Source organism: Schistocerca cancellata, chromosome 7, assembly GCF_023864275.1.
Source record: "Schistocerca cancellata isolate TAMUIC-IGC-003103 chromosome 7, iqSchCanc2.1, whole genome shotgun sequence".
In the NCBI taxonomy this organism is placed as follows: domain Eukaryota; kingdom Metazoa; phylum Arthropoda; class Insecta; order Orthoptera; family Acrididae; genus Schistocerca; species Schistocerca cancellata.
In genome coordinates this window covers 274,279,602-274,295,671 of record NC_064632.1, presented here as the reverse complement: position 1 = coordinate 274,295,671, position 16,070 = coordinate 274,279,602, and positions in this window count along the sequence as shown.

The window sequence follows — 16,070 nt, the reverse complement described above, 5'->3', positions numbered from 1 at the left end:
GGTGATCTCGGACAGCTGGCATCATTTGCAGCCCGACGTGGACCCATATAACTGTCCCCTACGTGTTGCAACCAATTAGCAAATACACGTTGTAATGCCGTGGCTTAGATAGGGACTATTTTATCAAAACTATCTACAAAAGTGGCCAAAATGAATATTTTCGGCATATACAATTTAAAATAGCCGCCTTATTCAGAAAAGAGTTCTTCAATAACCAATTCCTTGCGTGAATATGTGCTACCAAACGTCCTCCATTGTTGCAAAACTCGAACTGTGCCACTAAACTCTACAGAAAAACTCGTTTCTGCAGCTTGTTTTTGTAGGATGGATGCTCTTTTACTCTTAGTGATGCCATTTTCAGTGTTCGTATTTGTTACCATAAGTAACAATATGGCCTCCTGGCACTAACTTTCTGTCCATTTTTACTATCGTCACTTCATTGTCAGCTGAAAAACTGTTCGTCTGAAACGACAAAGGTGTTGTGTGTATTCTTAGCCTCTTTAAACATTATTTTCTATTATGACGTCCTCAAAAACTATGGTGACGTTAGAGTATTGCAAGATGAGTGGGATGGTTATAATCTCAAAGTCCTAGCTGCCTTTCTGCACTGCAAAAGCTGAGTAGTTCAGTACAAAAAGCAGTGCAATTTCAAGACTCAGATTTCTGTTACATGTACATACTGTATGGAGCAGTGGCAGATACATTGAAACTTCCCTTTTTGTATGTGAGGAATGACAGTGCTGGGTAAACTCTTACGTTATTAGATTTTCAAACAGCTGTGCAAAACTCAACGTACACAGAGAGTTTTCTCTTTACTTATTCTGATCATCACTAAACTGACACAATATTTTTAGCGCCACACAATCTGACTTTCAATAATCCCTACAAAAGAATGGCCATGACTAACAATAACCTATACCTTTCAAGAATCACTTACCTCACAAAAATCTTCGTTACTCGAACTACTGCCATACAGCGAGCGGTAATACTGCCAGCTATACAAAACATTCTAACTACTGAAGGCACTAACTACTGATAGGCATAGCAAAAGAAAGATTTTGATAGAGAATAAACAATGCATTTACGTTAATAATGTTCAAAAGTCATCTTACGTATCGCAGTTCATGATATCCAGTCTTACAAATTTCCTCTTTCTGACGGACACACGTCCATACCTTCCGCTCTCAAAATTCTGGTATCTCTGTCCCCACATCCACCACTGCTGGTGGCTCACCTCCAACTACTGCCCTCCACTACAATAGCGAATATTCCAACAATGTCTACCAGCCAGAGATTGGACACAGCACAGTCAGTGATTTTCATACAGAGCGCTACTTGCCGTTACCAACATAAAAACCTAATCAGCTTATTTACATAGCCCCCATGCTCCTCACAAAAAATGTTACAAATTGTTTTGGGCCGTGCCTAATACAGATTTGAAATTTTTTTTCATAATTACAATAACAAAGATATCAAATGCACACTTATTGATAAACTGTTGGTCAAAAGCAAAAATTGTTCTCATAAAGACAGTGCTGATCATTCATCACAGTGGTAATTACAGTTTTTTTCTCAAAGTTTGAGCAGTAAAGGAAAATGCACACAGAAGTAGTGGATTTCCATGCAGTCTTGAAGAAGGAGTGTTGTCCTTCCAACAGAAAGGCAGTGTTGACTCTTGACATGCAGACAGGTAATGGGCCACAACAGAGCAAACCCACAGCAGTCAGTCGAAGTTTTGAAGAATATTGGTAGGTAGGTCATCACAGAGCAGACCCACTGCACTCCTGGTGGAGATTATGGCATTGGTGGGCCACCAGAGGTGCAGACCCACTGAGTCTTTGTTGAGATAATGGTATTGGTAAGTCATCAAAGGTGCAGACCCACTGTACCCCTCGTAGAAATAATGGTATTGGTGGGCCATTAAAGGTGTAGACCCACCATAGTCCTTGTAGAGATGAACAGCAGCCATCTGTTGCGATTGTGTGGGTGCACAATCACCATTGAAGAGTCTTGCGGATAATATAGCAAGACCATAAACCACCACTTGTGCACTGACAAACTTTTTGGAATGTCCTTAGAACCAGCATGCTGTTAAACAGTCCATGGCTGAATTATCAATACACGTGTGAGCACTAACATTCCTCCCCCCCTTTTTTTTTAACTGCTCACATACTGTGCATATACTATGGCCAACAGAAATGTGTGCAGTGAAATGAAAATACTTAATTTGAAGAACTGGTGTCTCTTTAATTACAAATTTATGGCATAAGAATACAATTATAAAGATACAGAACACATCATTAAAGAACATAGCAATACAGATAACATTTGTAGTAATAAAGGCTTTACAAAAGAATAGAAATAAACATATACATCAGAGTTACAGGAATTATGACATAAATAAATAAATAAATAAATGAGAAGAGCTTTCGAAAGATTAACTTCACACATGAGCCTTAAAACAGAACAGAATAAATAATGTCTAAACATCTTTATAAAGTCAATACTGTAGTATCAGAAAAATTCTACAACATAACTCTTATCAGATAAACATATAAAGACAGGAAGAACACCAATACACAAGGGTATACAAACACTTAGCCGGATAACACAAAAGGAAAGGACAGGGTTTGATTTACTGCAGCATTTATCGTATTTGATTAGCAAACAAAACTTTCTTTACTTCTTGGAGATCTCTCTTAGTTCATCATTATTCCCAAAATGTCCAATCTGTACCTGTTGTCCTTAAACCCTACTGTTTTGTTCATATCGTCTTTCAAAATAATTATTTCTCATTGTACAATACTCATATTGGCCCAAATAATTTTCATTTAACTTCTCAATGCATTTCATCCAATTCATCACAACTCATTCTCTTATATAGACTACCCCCTGTTAAGCTAACTTAAATGTACTGAGCTCATATATATATATATATATATATATATATATATATATACTAGAGAACGAGAGAACGAGGAAATGAGGAAATGCAGCAGCACAAAACAATTAACACAAACAGCAATAACAAAAAAATGCAAATTGCCAAAACAAGCAGCAGCATATCTAAATTAGCAAACAAAATGCAACATTACAACTAAAATTAGCCAATGTGCAGCAACAAGAAGAATAAATCAGTAGTAAAACTCGCTTAATACAATGTAAAATTAAGTAGAACTATGCCTGGCAAATAGCAGTAGCAAATGCAACAACTTATACCTAAACACGATAACGCTCAAGCAGAAAGAATATTACATTAAAGATAGGAAATGTCTAATACCTATGTCAGATCTTAACACCAGAGTGATGCATCACAATAACTTACTCTACCAAAAAAGTTACCAAATTGTTGAAAAATTATGTATGCAATACCTGTGACGGGAAATGTCTATTTGTGCTCCCTTTTTTTTTTTAAGAAAGTAGATCATAAAGTTATTATTTAATGGATCTGTAGGTATAAAATAGTGATATTAGTACATCTATTAAATTTTATTTTAACCAATGCTGCAGTGCAACTAGAAACTAGATATTAAAAAATTAGGCAAATATATACATAAAGAAATAGATGAAATGTATGACGAGATAAAAGAAATTATTCAGGTAGTGAAGGGAGACGAAAATTTAATAGTCATGGGTGACTGGAATTCGTCAGTAGGAAAAGGGAGAGAAGGAAACATAGTAGGTGAATATGGATTGGGGGGAAGGAATGAAAGAGGAAGCCGCCTTGTAGAATTTTGCACAGAGCATAAATTAATCATAGCTAACACTTGGTTCAAGAATCATGAAAGGAGGCTGTATACATGGAAGAAGCCTGGAGATACTGACAGGTTTCAGATAGATTATATAATGGTAAGACAGAGATTTAGGAACCAGGTTTTAAATTGTAAGACATTTCCTGGGGCAGATGTAGATTCTGACCACAATCTATTGGTTATGAACTGCAGATTGAAACTGAAGAAACTGCAAAAAGGTGGGAATTTAAGGAGATGGGACCTGGATAAACTGAAAGAACCAGAGGTTGTAGAGAGTTTCAGGGAGAGCATTAGGGAACAATTGACAGGAATGGGGGAAAGAAATACAGTAGAAGAAGAATGGGTAGCTCTGAGGGATGAAGTGGTGAAGGCAGCAGACGATCAAGTAGGTAAAAAGATGCGGGCTAATAGAAATCCTTGGGTAACAGAAGAAATATTGAATTTAATTGATGAAAGGAGAAAATATAAAAATGCAGTAAATGAAGCAGGCAAAAAGGAATACAAACGTCTCAAAAATGAGATCGACAGGAGGTGCAAAATGGCTAAGCAGGGATGGCTAGAGGACAAATGTAAGGATGTAGAGGCTTGTCTCACTAGGGGTAAGATAGATACTGCCTACAGGAAAATTAAAGAGACCTTTGGAGAGAAGAGAACCAGTTGTATGAATATCAAGAGCTCAGATGGCAACCCAGTTCTAAGCAAAGAAGGGAAAGCAGAAAGGTGGAAGGAGTATATAGAGGGTTTATACAAGGGCGATGTACTTGAGGACAATATTATGGAAATGGAAGAGGATGTAGATGAAGATGAAATAGGAGATAAGATACTGCGTGAAGAGTTTGACAGAGCACTGAAAGACCTGAGTCAAAACAAGGCCCCGGGAGTAGACAACATTCCATTAGAACTACTGATGGCCTCAGGAGAGCCAGTCATGACAAAACTCTACCATCTGGTGAGCACGATGTATGAGACAGGCGAAATACCCTCAGACTTTAAGAAGAATATAATAATTCCAATCCCAAAGAAAGCAGGTGTTGACAGATGTGAAAGTTACCGAACTATCAGTTTAATAAGTCACAGCTGCAAAATACTAACGCGAATTCTTTACAGACGAATGGAAAAACTGGTAGAAGCCGACCTCGGGGAAGATCAGTTTGGATTCCATAGAAATGTTGGAACACGTGAGGCAATACTGACCTTACAACTTATCTTGGAAGAAAGATTAAGAAAAGGCAAACCTACGTTTCTAGCATTTGTAGACTTAGAGAAAGCTTTTCACAATGTTAACTGGAATACTCTCTTTCAAATTCTGAAGGTGGCAGGGGTAAAATACAGGGAGCGAAAGGCTATTTACAATTTGTACAGAAACCAGATGGCAGTTATAAGAGTCGAGGGGCATGAAAGGGAAGCAGTGGTTGGGAAAGGAGTGAGACAGGGTTGTAGCCTCTCCCCGATGTTATTCAATCTGTATATTGAGCAAGCAGTAAAGGAAACAAAAGAAAAATTTGGAGTAGGTATTAAAATTCATGGAGAAGAAGTAAAAACTTTGAGGTTCGCCGATGACATTGTAATTCTGTCAGAGACAGCAAAGGACTTGGAAGAGCAGTTGAACGGAATGGACAGTGTCTTGAAAAGAGGATATAAGATGAACATCAACAAAAGCAAAACGAGGATAATGGAATGTAGTCAAATTAAGTCGGGTGATGCTGAGGGAATTAGATTAGGAAATGAGACACTTAAAGTAGTAAAGGAGTTTTGCTATTTAGGGAGTAAAGTAACCGATGATGGTCGAAGTAGAGAGGATATAAAATGTAGACTGGCAATGGCAAGGAAAGCGTTTCTCAAGAAGAGAAATTTGTTAACATCGAATATAGATTTAGGTGTCAGGAAGTCGTTTCTGAAAGTATTTGTATGGAGTGTAGCCATGTATGGAAGTGAGACATGGACGATAACTAGTTTGGACAAGAAGAGAATAGAAGCTTTCGAAATGTGGTGCTACAGAAGAATGCTGAAGATAAGGTGGGTAGATCACGTAACTAATGAGGAGGTATTGAATAGGATTGGGGAGAAGAGAAGTTTGTGGCACAACTTGACTAGAAGAAGGGATCGGTTGGTAGGACATGTTCTGAGGCATCGAGGGATCACAAATTTAGCATTGGAGGGCAGCGTGGAGGGTAAAAATCGTAGAGGGAGACCAAGAGATGAATACACTAAGCAGATTCAGAAGGATGTAGGTTGCAGTAGGTACTGGGAGATGAAGAAGCTTGCACAGGATAGAGTAGCATGGAGAGCTGCATCAAACCAGTCTCAGGACTGAAGACCACAACAACAACAACATACATAAAGCAAGGCATGAAACATCATTCACTAGTCATATGGTATTTCATAAGTCTGTAAAATATCTTTCAACTAGAAAGACATTAGTCGTAAAATGTTTCTCATTATTTCATTAGGCATTCCGGTAAATATCAGAAATTACGAGGTCCAAAGTGTAATCATATGCCTTCAAGTATGAGCGTGCCGTATTTGCGATGCTTTCTACAAAGAAATGTCAATAGTGAGGTTAATGGCCTCGTTGTTCTACACCTGTCCCTCTGAAAGGTATGCACTAATGGATTATCTTTTTTTTTCCAGGCGACTGTCGCCCAGCTGGGCGCCCACAGTGCATTATGTCAAGGTCACTTACCTTCCTTACCGACATATTTAGAACAGCAGTTTCCGCTACAGTGAGAGTTTGATACAAATAAAATTTCACAGGTCGAGACATTACAGTAGAAATGTGTACAAACGAAATCTCATGAATAGCAGTGTTGTGATACATTCACACACGTACACACATTTCATAACACTTAAAGTACGTTTCTTGGTTTCCAGCATCCTTTTTCACAAATTGGAGTCCCTTATTAAACATATACATATTCGTCAACACTTCTTCAGTATTTCACGATAATATATACATAGCATAATCAAATTCCTCATATAGCATCAGCTTATTGATCATCAACTAATCTCAACAGCATAATACACATCACTGTTGTAATAACAACATCACTGCAGCTTCTTTCAATAATTTCAAAACCTAAAAAAAATATCTCTGCTCATTTCAATAGTGTAGCTACCCAAACCAAATACATCATTCAGTGCTCTCATAGTATCACAATGGTTCTGAAAAAATATGAACAGTTCACAATGTACAAACAAAATACAATTTCATAAGTGTTAAGTTATCCAACTGTGTAATTATGTAAACATGTGTCACTGATATAGTAAAAAAAAAATGTTTGTGTCTCTCAGTTAAATGATCATATAGCTGTGTAATTCTGTGTTAGAGAAATATGATACCGATGTGGAAAGTTGTATAAGCAAATACCGTATTAGCTAGGGCTCCTAGCGCTTGCCACGTGCTTAGTAAACCAAGTTGGTGTGTACCCCCTGACGATAAATGTAATACCCTCAGATTGTACAGATTACACCAATGGAATGAAATGTATCACCGAAAACCTTCTTTGTATCTTTTGTAATTCAAAAATCTTTAAAAATAAATGTGTTAAGTGGAAAATTAATCACTCAAATACGTGTACTGTAGCACTAAACTGTGCATCTTCTTGTAAGATAATCTCTGTCATTACTTAAGGGAAAAATGTGCCAAGTGTCATAATCATCGTTGTCTGTAAGCAAAGTTCTGTAGACATCAATGTACTTACCTTGTAATAAACAAAAGTGAAATGCTATGCGTATAGACATCGTAGTTATTACGTACATTACCGTGACAAAGGGAGTACTGTGCGGTAATGTATTGTTGTGCTGTGGAAAAGGCTGTCTCATTGCAGCTATGCTATAAAGTTACTACTAAAATATGTTTTACTTTTCCAGACGAATTCAGAAAAACTGTGTAGATATAAAACACATACAGTGCAAAAGCAAATAATATAAATAGTGTCACTCATTAGTAGCGTCATGATATAATCGTGTAGCTGACAAATAAAGTACCCACTGTGTCATCTGGTATCTCTCAGAAAGTGATTTAAATCCAGAATGTATTTTGAAGTAAACCAAAATGTTGCATTAAAGTCTCATTAGCAGTACCGGTAAATGTTCTAAGCATGTAAGCCTTATAGTCGTTACGTAATCGTGCAACGAACAACTAAGAATGTACACACAATAACACAGTGTTGTCTGTTCACTATAACAATGCATTCGTAATTACTGTCTAAATATGTTCCCTAGGTTCTTGCCTGTATAGTTGACTTCAAAACATTGTTGCAAGTTAACAGTTTCTAAGTGTGACAAAGCGTACTAATAACGTGGAGTGAAACATTTTGTGGCAAAGACTAAGTTAAAAAGCAGGTTTTCTCTCTACAATAAATGGTTTTACATGTGAAATGTGGTGTAAGCCTTTACTCTTCCTAGTATGCAGAGCTTCAGCTTCAACGCAATTATCATGTGGTATGCATCAGTAAAAAATGTTCAAACTTTTCTCGAGATTACCGTTTATGTTATTTTTCTCTGAGCCAGCCGGTGCATGTGGCTGCCTGCAGTGCGAGTCATTGTCTGTCTCTTTGTTGACACGCATCGTTATTAGGATTAGGAGACCTAACTTCTACAAATTCACCTTGTCAAGAGGGCCCTGCCCTGATTGAATCCCGCCAGTTCTGATGAAATTCAGGTCTGTCGTTTTGTCGGTAGTTTACATAGTTTCTTTTTTGTCGGTCATGTGGTGGAGAATTTCTCCCAGAATCGTAACTGCGCGGTGGACCATTGCGTCTGAAGTTATTCTGTCTCCCTTGATAATAATTGCTCTGGTTCCCATATTGTCTCTTTCTATGACTGTCTCTGTTATAGTCATTACTGCGGAGAGGTGATCTTTCCCTATAATTATTATTTTTCTACCAGTGGTTGTCATACTGGTGGTGTCTCTTTGGGTCACGATTTGCGTTGTAAGAAAAGCCTTGTCGTGTCCAAATATTATTTCTGTCATCGCGGAATTGTGACGGATGTGACCTGTAAATGTTGTGTTCCTGTTTTCGCGTCCCACGATTGTCAGTGTCAATTTCCAATTCCTGTAACAGTCTGTGAAAAGCTTCGATGTCATGTTTGCAACATTGTGCCAAAATAATATGTTTTAAATGTTCAGGCAATTTGATTAAGCAAATTCGAATAAGTTCTGAGGGGCTGTATGGGTTTGACAGATAGTGATTCGTATGCAACATTTCAAAATATTTGACAAGACTGGAAAATTCAGATTGTTCGAAATGTCTCATCATTAAGACGCTATGTTTTACGCGATCTTGAGTAGTAGTTTGAGACCAATATGCTGAGAGGAAGGCATGATAAAATTCTCATTCACTGTGACAGTCATGAAGGACCGATCGCTTACTTACAGCTAGTTCATTCTCTAAGTAGCCACACATAAATTCTGATGTGTGCTCCAACGACCAGTTGGGAGGGAAACAATGAGAGAATTGATGAAGCCATGCTTATGGATGAATGTCGATGCCGGAATTCTTAAATGTTTTGAATTTACATGTAGTAATAATCAGCTTATAGTCGAAATCATCATATCGGCGAGTTGTATATCGGTCACTGTTACATCGTTTTGGCTGTTCCATCTCAAAATTCGGTGTACCTTGCCAATTTGTTTCATAATTCCCGAAATGCCCTGTGTTATTATTTTGTGGCTGTTCCGTATTTCTATGTCCTTCCCGTATTGGAGCGCAAGTGTCCTCTGAAATACGCAATTCTTGTATTACTTGTGGCAGCTGATCTTGTACTTCCCGGTTTTCTCTTTTGTATTGTCTATTGATTTGATTCTGATTTTGTTTGAATTTTCTAATTTGTTCATACTCTTCTGTGTCAGTGAAGGCTACTGGTCTTGTGTCATTAATATCATCATCTACCTTTGTAGATAAGTTAGAGAACTGATCCGAAAGTTCGGCTACTTTCTCTGATAGTGAACTGATTTCCTCGGTGTGTTTTTCTGAACCAAGTTTCAGAGTGTCCATTTGTGTTTCAAGAGTATCTACTATTTCCTTTAAGTTTCCTTGAGTTCTTGCAAGTTGCGTAACCGAATCGGTAGATGAAACTGAGTCAATTTTAGCTTCCAAGGTGTCTGGATTTTCATGAACAATAGCTTGCATTTCTTTTATGGCTGCTCCGTGATACTGTAATGCATTTTCATGACGCGAAAAAATAGGTTGGAAACACTCACAAATTTGTGTTTTTACGTCATTACAAACTTTTTGACATTTAGATTCGATGGTATGTAACTCAGTAGTTAAACCTCCGCGTGTTTCTTCATGCGTTGTGACTAGCTTTTGAAGCTGTTGTCCCATTTGTTGGATTAATTGTAACAACTGCACTGGTGTCTGAAACACGTTCCTCTTTACTTTTCGGCAGGGCACTTTCACCGGCAACATTCGCATTTTGAAAAGCAGAAAATGTGTCTTGACTTGATTGAGAGTTGGGTAATGACGCAAAACTTGAATCTACAGTATTTGCAAGATTGTGTCCTGTCGTTTAGGATTCCTGGGGCGAGCTTATACCGACCGATCTATCGACAATACTACCCTGTTCACCCAATTGTCAAAATATTTCACACGATAGCATAGAAAAGCACAATTTGAAGACCAACATAAGAAAACACATTAAAATAGCACGGAAACAATATCCAATTAATTGCAAACGCAGCTGCAAAATGCTTTGTGCAAATCTACAACAGTTTTACTGTACAATAGTGAAAAACTAAAACTATAAGCGAAATTCTCTTTAGGATTATGCGCCAGCAATATACAGTAACTACACCAATTACTTAAACTACAAGTAAAAATCAGAAGATTCCAGTGAGGTATCCTCAGGTAAGGGTCGCCATATGAAAGTTCCCCTTTTGTATGTGAGTAATGACAGTGATGGAAACAATCTTACGTTATTTGATTTTCAAACAGCTGAGCAAAACTCAACGTACTCAGACAGTTTTCTCTTTACTTATTCTGATCATCACTAAACTGACGACCGAGCGAGGTGGCGCAGTGGTTGGCACACTGGGCTCGCATTCGGGAGGACGACTTTTCATTCCCGCGTCTGGCCATCCTGATTTAGGTTTTCCGTGATTTCCCTAAATCACTCCAGACAAATGCCGGGATGGTTCCTTTGAAAGGGCACGACCGACTTCCTTCCCTAATCCGATGAGACCGATGACCTCGCTGTCTGGTCTCCTTCCCCAAAAACAACAACAACAACAACTAAACTGACACACAATATTTTTAGCGCAACAGAATCTGACTTTCAACAATCCCTACAAAAGAATGGCCCTGACTAACAATATCCTATACCTTTCATGAATCACTTACCTCACAAAAATCTTCGTTACTCGAACTACTGCAATACAGCGAGCGCCAATATTGCCAGCTAAACAAAATATTCTAACTACTGAAGGCACTAACTACTGATAGGCATAGTTAGCAAATGAAAGATTTTTATAGAGAACAAACAATGTATTTACGTTAATAATGTTCACAAGTCATCATACATATATCAGTTCATGATATCCAGTCTTACAAATTTCCGCTTTCTGACGGACACACGTCCAGATCGTCTGCTCTCAAAACTCTGGTATCTCAGTCCCCACATCCACCACTGCTGGTGGCTCACCTCCAACTGGGCAACGCTACACGCTGTTGCCATCCAACTGCCCGCCACTACAATAGCGAATATTCCAACAATGCCAACCAGCCAAAGATTGCACACAGCACAGTCAGTGATTTTCATACAGAGCGCTACTTGCCGTTACCAACATAAAAACCTAATCAGCCTACTTACAACATATGGGAGGTGCGCCACCCAACCCCTCCCCCTCCCCACCCCCCATCCCCCCTGCGCGGCCCACCGCATTCCCCGACGGCATGAGAGCTAATGCTGTTAGCCACTTTGCGCGTATTGTTGAAGAGGCGAAGGTAGTTATGCAGGAGTTTGATGTAAAGACGTCTTACAGGCAAGGCACAGGGAAAACTGCGATCATAATGTCGATGCTATGACATATTGGAAAAGTACTATTTTGTTCCTACACTGGTCCATTCGCCACCGCCTGCCACCAGTTCTACACCGCCTGCAGCGCTCCAAAGCAAGCAGCGTGCTCTGTTAATGATTGACGAAAATTTTGTGTGCTGTACTTCTATTACGCTGACGTGAAAAGTGCATTCACATACTTTCTTGATTATCCTAGAATCCTTGCGTAGCTTGTGATTATGGCTGATAGAATTACTAAGTGGTGAAATGATGATTCCTGTCAATGTACAGCCTTTTATTGGATGCAGTGCTACGGACTTGGATGCAGTGCTACGGACTTATTCCAAGTAATTTACAACACCGTCCACTGTACTTTTCGTGCTAGCGAGGTGGAGCTGTATACCGCATGCCGAATGACGTGTTTGTCCACAAGTGCTGAAGACTTATTTCTTAGTCCATTACCCTTGAACGCGGAACTGTACACTCACGATTGTTAGGTAAGGTTCGGAAACTCAAATGAGAATTGTGGGAGGGAGAGCGACGTTCTTTTTGAGGGACACTATTGAGAAAATTTGGAGAACCGATATTTTGAGCCTGAAAGTAGAATAATTCTACTGCCACCAACAAACATTTCGCGGAAGGATCACGTGGATAAGATGCCAGAAATCAAGGCGCGTACGGAGGCATATAGACAGTCGTTTTTCTGCTCTATTCGCGAGTGGAACAGGAAAGGAAATGACTGGTAGTGGTACAAGGTACCCTCCGTCATATGTCATACGGTGGTTTGCGGAGTGTCTGTGTAGATGTATATGTAGTTGTAGTTGTAGAGGTACACTGCACATACTTATCCAATATATCACTTACATATAACTTACATAACAACAGGTCTTGTTGTGGTTCTGGAATAAAGCCGCTCTGAGAAGGCATTGTTTGCGTTCGATACACAGTTTTCGAATATTACAGAGGCAAACTGACGTTGTAAACCCGCTTGGAATAAACATTTATGTGATCACTCTAAGCTTGTGGTTATAGCTTGATACCAGTGCCAGAGCACTGAGGATGGTCACTAAGTGACCGAAAATCGATTTTGCTGCCAATAAAACAACAAAATACGGCCAATGCTGATTTTCCTTCCAATTCTATCCACTATTGGGCCATGGTGCACACAACACGCCATGGAGTCGCCAATCAATATTTTTGTTAATAAATCTAAAAAAGTGTTTCTTAAAAACTATGGAATGGATAAAGGAGATCTTAGTACAGTTGACTCTATTAGCATCATGTAACATACAGAAAAAATATTAAGGTCCTGCATCAAATAGTTTTTTTCACAAATGGGTCAAATACTTGCCTAAATTAACGTGGGTTACATAGGCAGCGTGTGGACCCCTTAAGTTTACTGATATATGTGAGATTAGTAACTTACAGATTAACGTCAGCTGTATTTTGAATGTCTCCTGTAGTTCCAGTTCACTGCTGTGGAAGACAGGCCAGCAGGAGTAAACGTTAAACGATGGGACGGGTGAAGAAAGGTACAGTTTAGCCTACACTCGACAACGAGCTCCCATTAAATTACTGATAACGGACTGCAAAAAAGTGTCCTACAGCATTTTCAGCCGGCGCGCCTGTGATTGTGTGTGTGTTTTCGTGTGTCTGCTCAAATAATAAAGAAATTTTTTAAATCAAATTATGTCCGCCATCAACTCCAATACTTACAATAATATACACTATTGTAATTTCTATCTTACGCTACTTTCAAGAAGTTACAGTAGTTGAAAACACAGTAGCAGTCAACATTCATAAAATGAATAAAAAGGATGTGATCCCTTGTGGCCATATCAGCACTTACACCGTCGGTGTGTAATGGATGGAACTTTTTTTTTTCTTTTTTCTGTAATTCTATCCATTACACATCCATTGTGCGTGTGACTAGTGCTTCTATGAGCCATAAGGTCTAAACCTACTTTATTTGGCTTAGTGGTGTTAACTACTATTATGTTTTCAGCACCTGTAACCACCTGAAAATGATATAATGTTGGATTCTATAAACTGAATGGTTCAAATGGCTCTGAGCACTATGGAACTTAACATCTGAGGATATCAGTCCCCTAGAACTTAGAAATACTTAAACCTAACTAACCTAAGGACATCACACGCATCCATGCCCGAGGCAGGATTCGAACCTGCGACCATATCGGTTGCGAGGTTCCAGACTGAGGCGCCTAGAACAGATCGGCCACAGCGGCCTACCTCTCAAAACTAGAAATTATAATAAATAATATAACCGAAGGTGAATATGAAGTCATTTAAAAAGTTCTACGAGACTACTCCCACAAGAAATGCAATTATGTAACAAACAAACATTCGATGAGTAATGATCTATCAATATCTGCGTATTTTATATCAGAGTAAGTTGGCTGTATAATGTAAGCAGAAGGATAATGACAATTTAAAGATAGAAAACCATTAGGACATTAGAGTTGAAACCCCTAGTCGAATCGGAGAAGGACGGGGAAGGAATTTGTGAATTTATATTTCTTAAGATCTATCTTGACATTTAGATGGCGTAATAAATCGTCGAAATTCGTAGCCCAATAAAATTACAGTTTGGAAATTAGACAGCTGAAACTTGTTTGATTTGACATTGTGTATTGAACAGTCGAGTCCCGCAACCATCTCTGAAAAGATGGACATACAGAGAACAGCTTCATGATACCTTTCCCAATCGGATCAGTGCATCCAGCAAAACCAGAGTTACAGCGTCTTGATGTTGGCAAGTGGTTGGTTGATTGGTTGATTTGGGGGTGTGGACCAAACAGCGAGGTCATTGGTCCCATCGGATTAGGGAAGAATGAGGGAGGAAGTCGGGCTTGTCATTTCAAAGGAACCATTCTGAAATTTGCTTGAAACGATTTAGGGAAATCACGGAAAACCTAAATTAGGATGGCCCGGCGGTGGTTTGAACCGTCGTCCTCCCGAATGCAGGTCCAGTGTGTTAACCACTGCTCCACCTAGCTCGGTACTGCCAAGATCAGGAAATCTGACTGTGTAGGAATCACTGCAGTAACATAACAGATCCTGTTAACCCGCGCCGAAGTTTCATTCCGTTTCCTCCACCCCTTCTGCGTGCTACACTTTTTTGGCCAGGCAGTGTAATTCATTTTATAGAAACCTTAGTTGACCCTGTATGCGTCCCGTACAAAGTAGCGCCATTTGAAAATACGCTTTACCGTAGTAGCGAAGGCTTAGCTTCTTGCCGCATATTACGATGGAGTTCGCCATGACAATCACACTTAGCGGCGTTTACACCAAAGTAGCCCATTCGGGCAGCCTTATCTTTCAATCTGAGCAGAGTTCTCGGGTACTTTACGAGAAGCTTAAGCGCCAACATTAACAGGAGTTACGTCACTACACTCGTATTTTCAAGAGGTTCCCAGTACCAGTGCAAGGCTTGTTGGCTTCGATTTCTCGGTTGATACGGGAGTTAAGAGGATTAAAATTCAGACATAACTACGTGTTTATCTTCCTACCTACCTCGTTTCGATATCTTGAGCCGTTCGCGAAATATTGGGGGTCCTATTCGCCTCTCAAGTTTACTTCAGTCCCAGATAGCAGAAAGGCTATCAGTATCTGTTTCAGCTTCGCTGCATGGTATTGTCAGATGTTCTGTCTTTCTGAATTGAAGAAAAGGACAGTATAAAACAAAGAAGCTAAATCATAAAATCAAACTAATACGTATTCAAGTGCGTCTACTTCCGTATCGAAGTAAATTTGATTTAGTAATTTAGTGTTCTAGTAATTCACTACCTCCCTTTTTACTTCCTTTTTGAGCACATCATCCGTTAATGACTTCATGAGAAGATGAGAAGTACAAACTAGCAATGACACTATTTGAGTGACGTGAGCTGAAATAAGCAACAAAAAAGTTTCTTGAGAACATTGTGTGTGACTGGTATGGTGTTCGTCCGAAAACTTATTTGATACAGCTCACCGTGCTAAAACTGTACAAGTCTTTTCAACTGTGCATAGATATTGCAAATCACGTCTATATTAACCTGCCTACCATAGCCGAACCTTGGCTCCCCCTTGCAATTTGTACGCCCTCCCTCCCCCCTCCCCATGCCTTACTTCTAACATTACCAACCTTCAATAAATCATTCACTGACACGTGAAGATATATCACATCACTCTACCCCTGCTTCCAGTCAGATTATATCACAGAGCTGTTTCCGCCTCGGTCAGCTCGGTAATCCTTCCTTAGTTAACCGATTTACTGCTGTTTCGTGCTTGGAGACCATACGTACTCATGAATTCGAATAT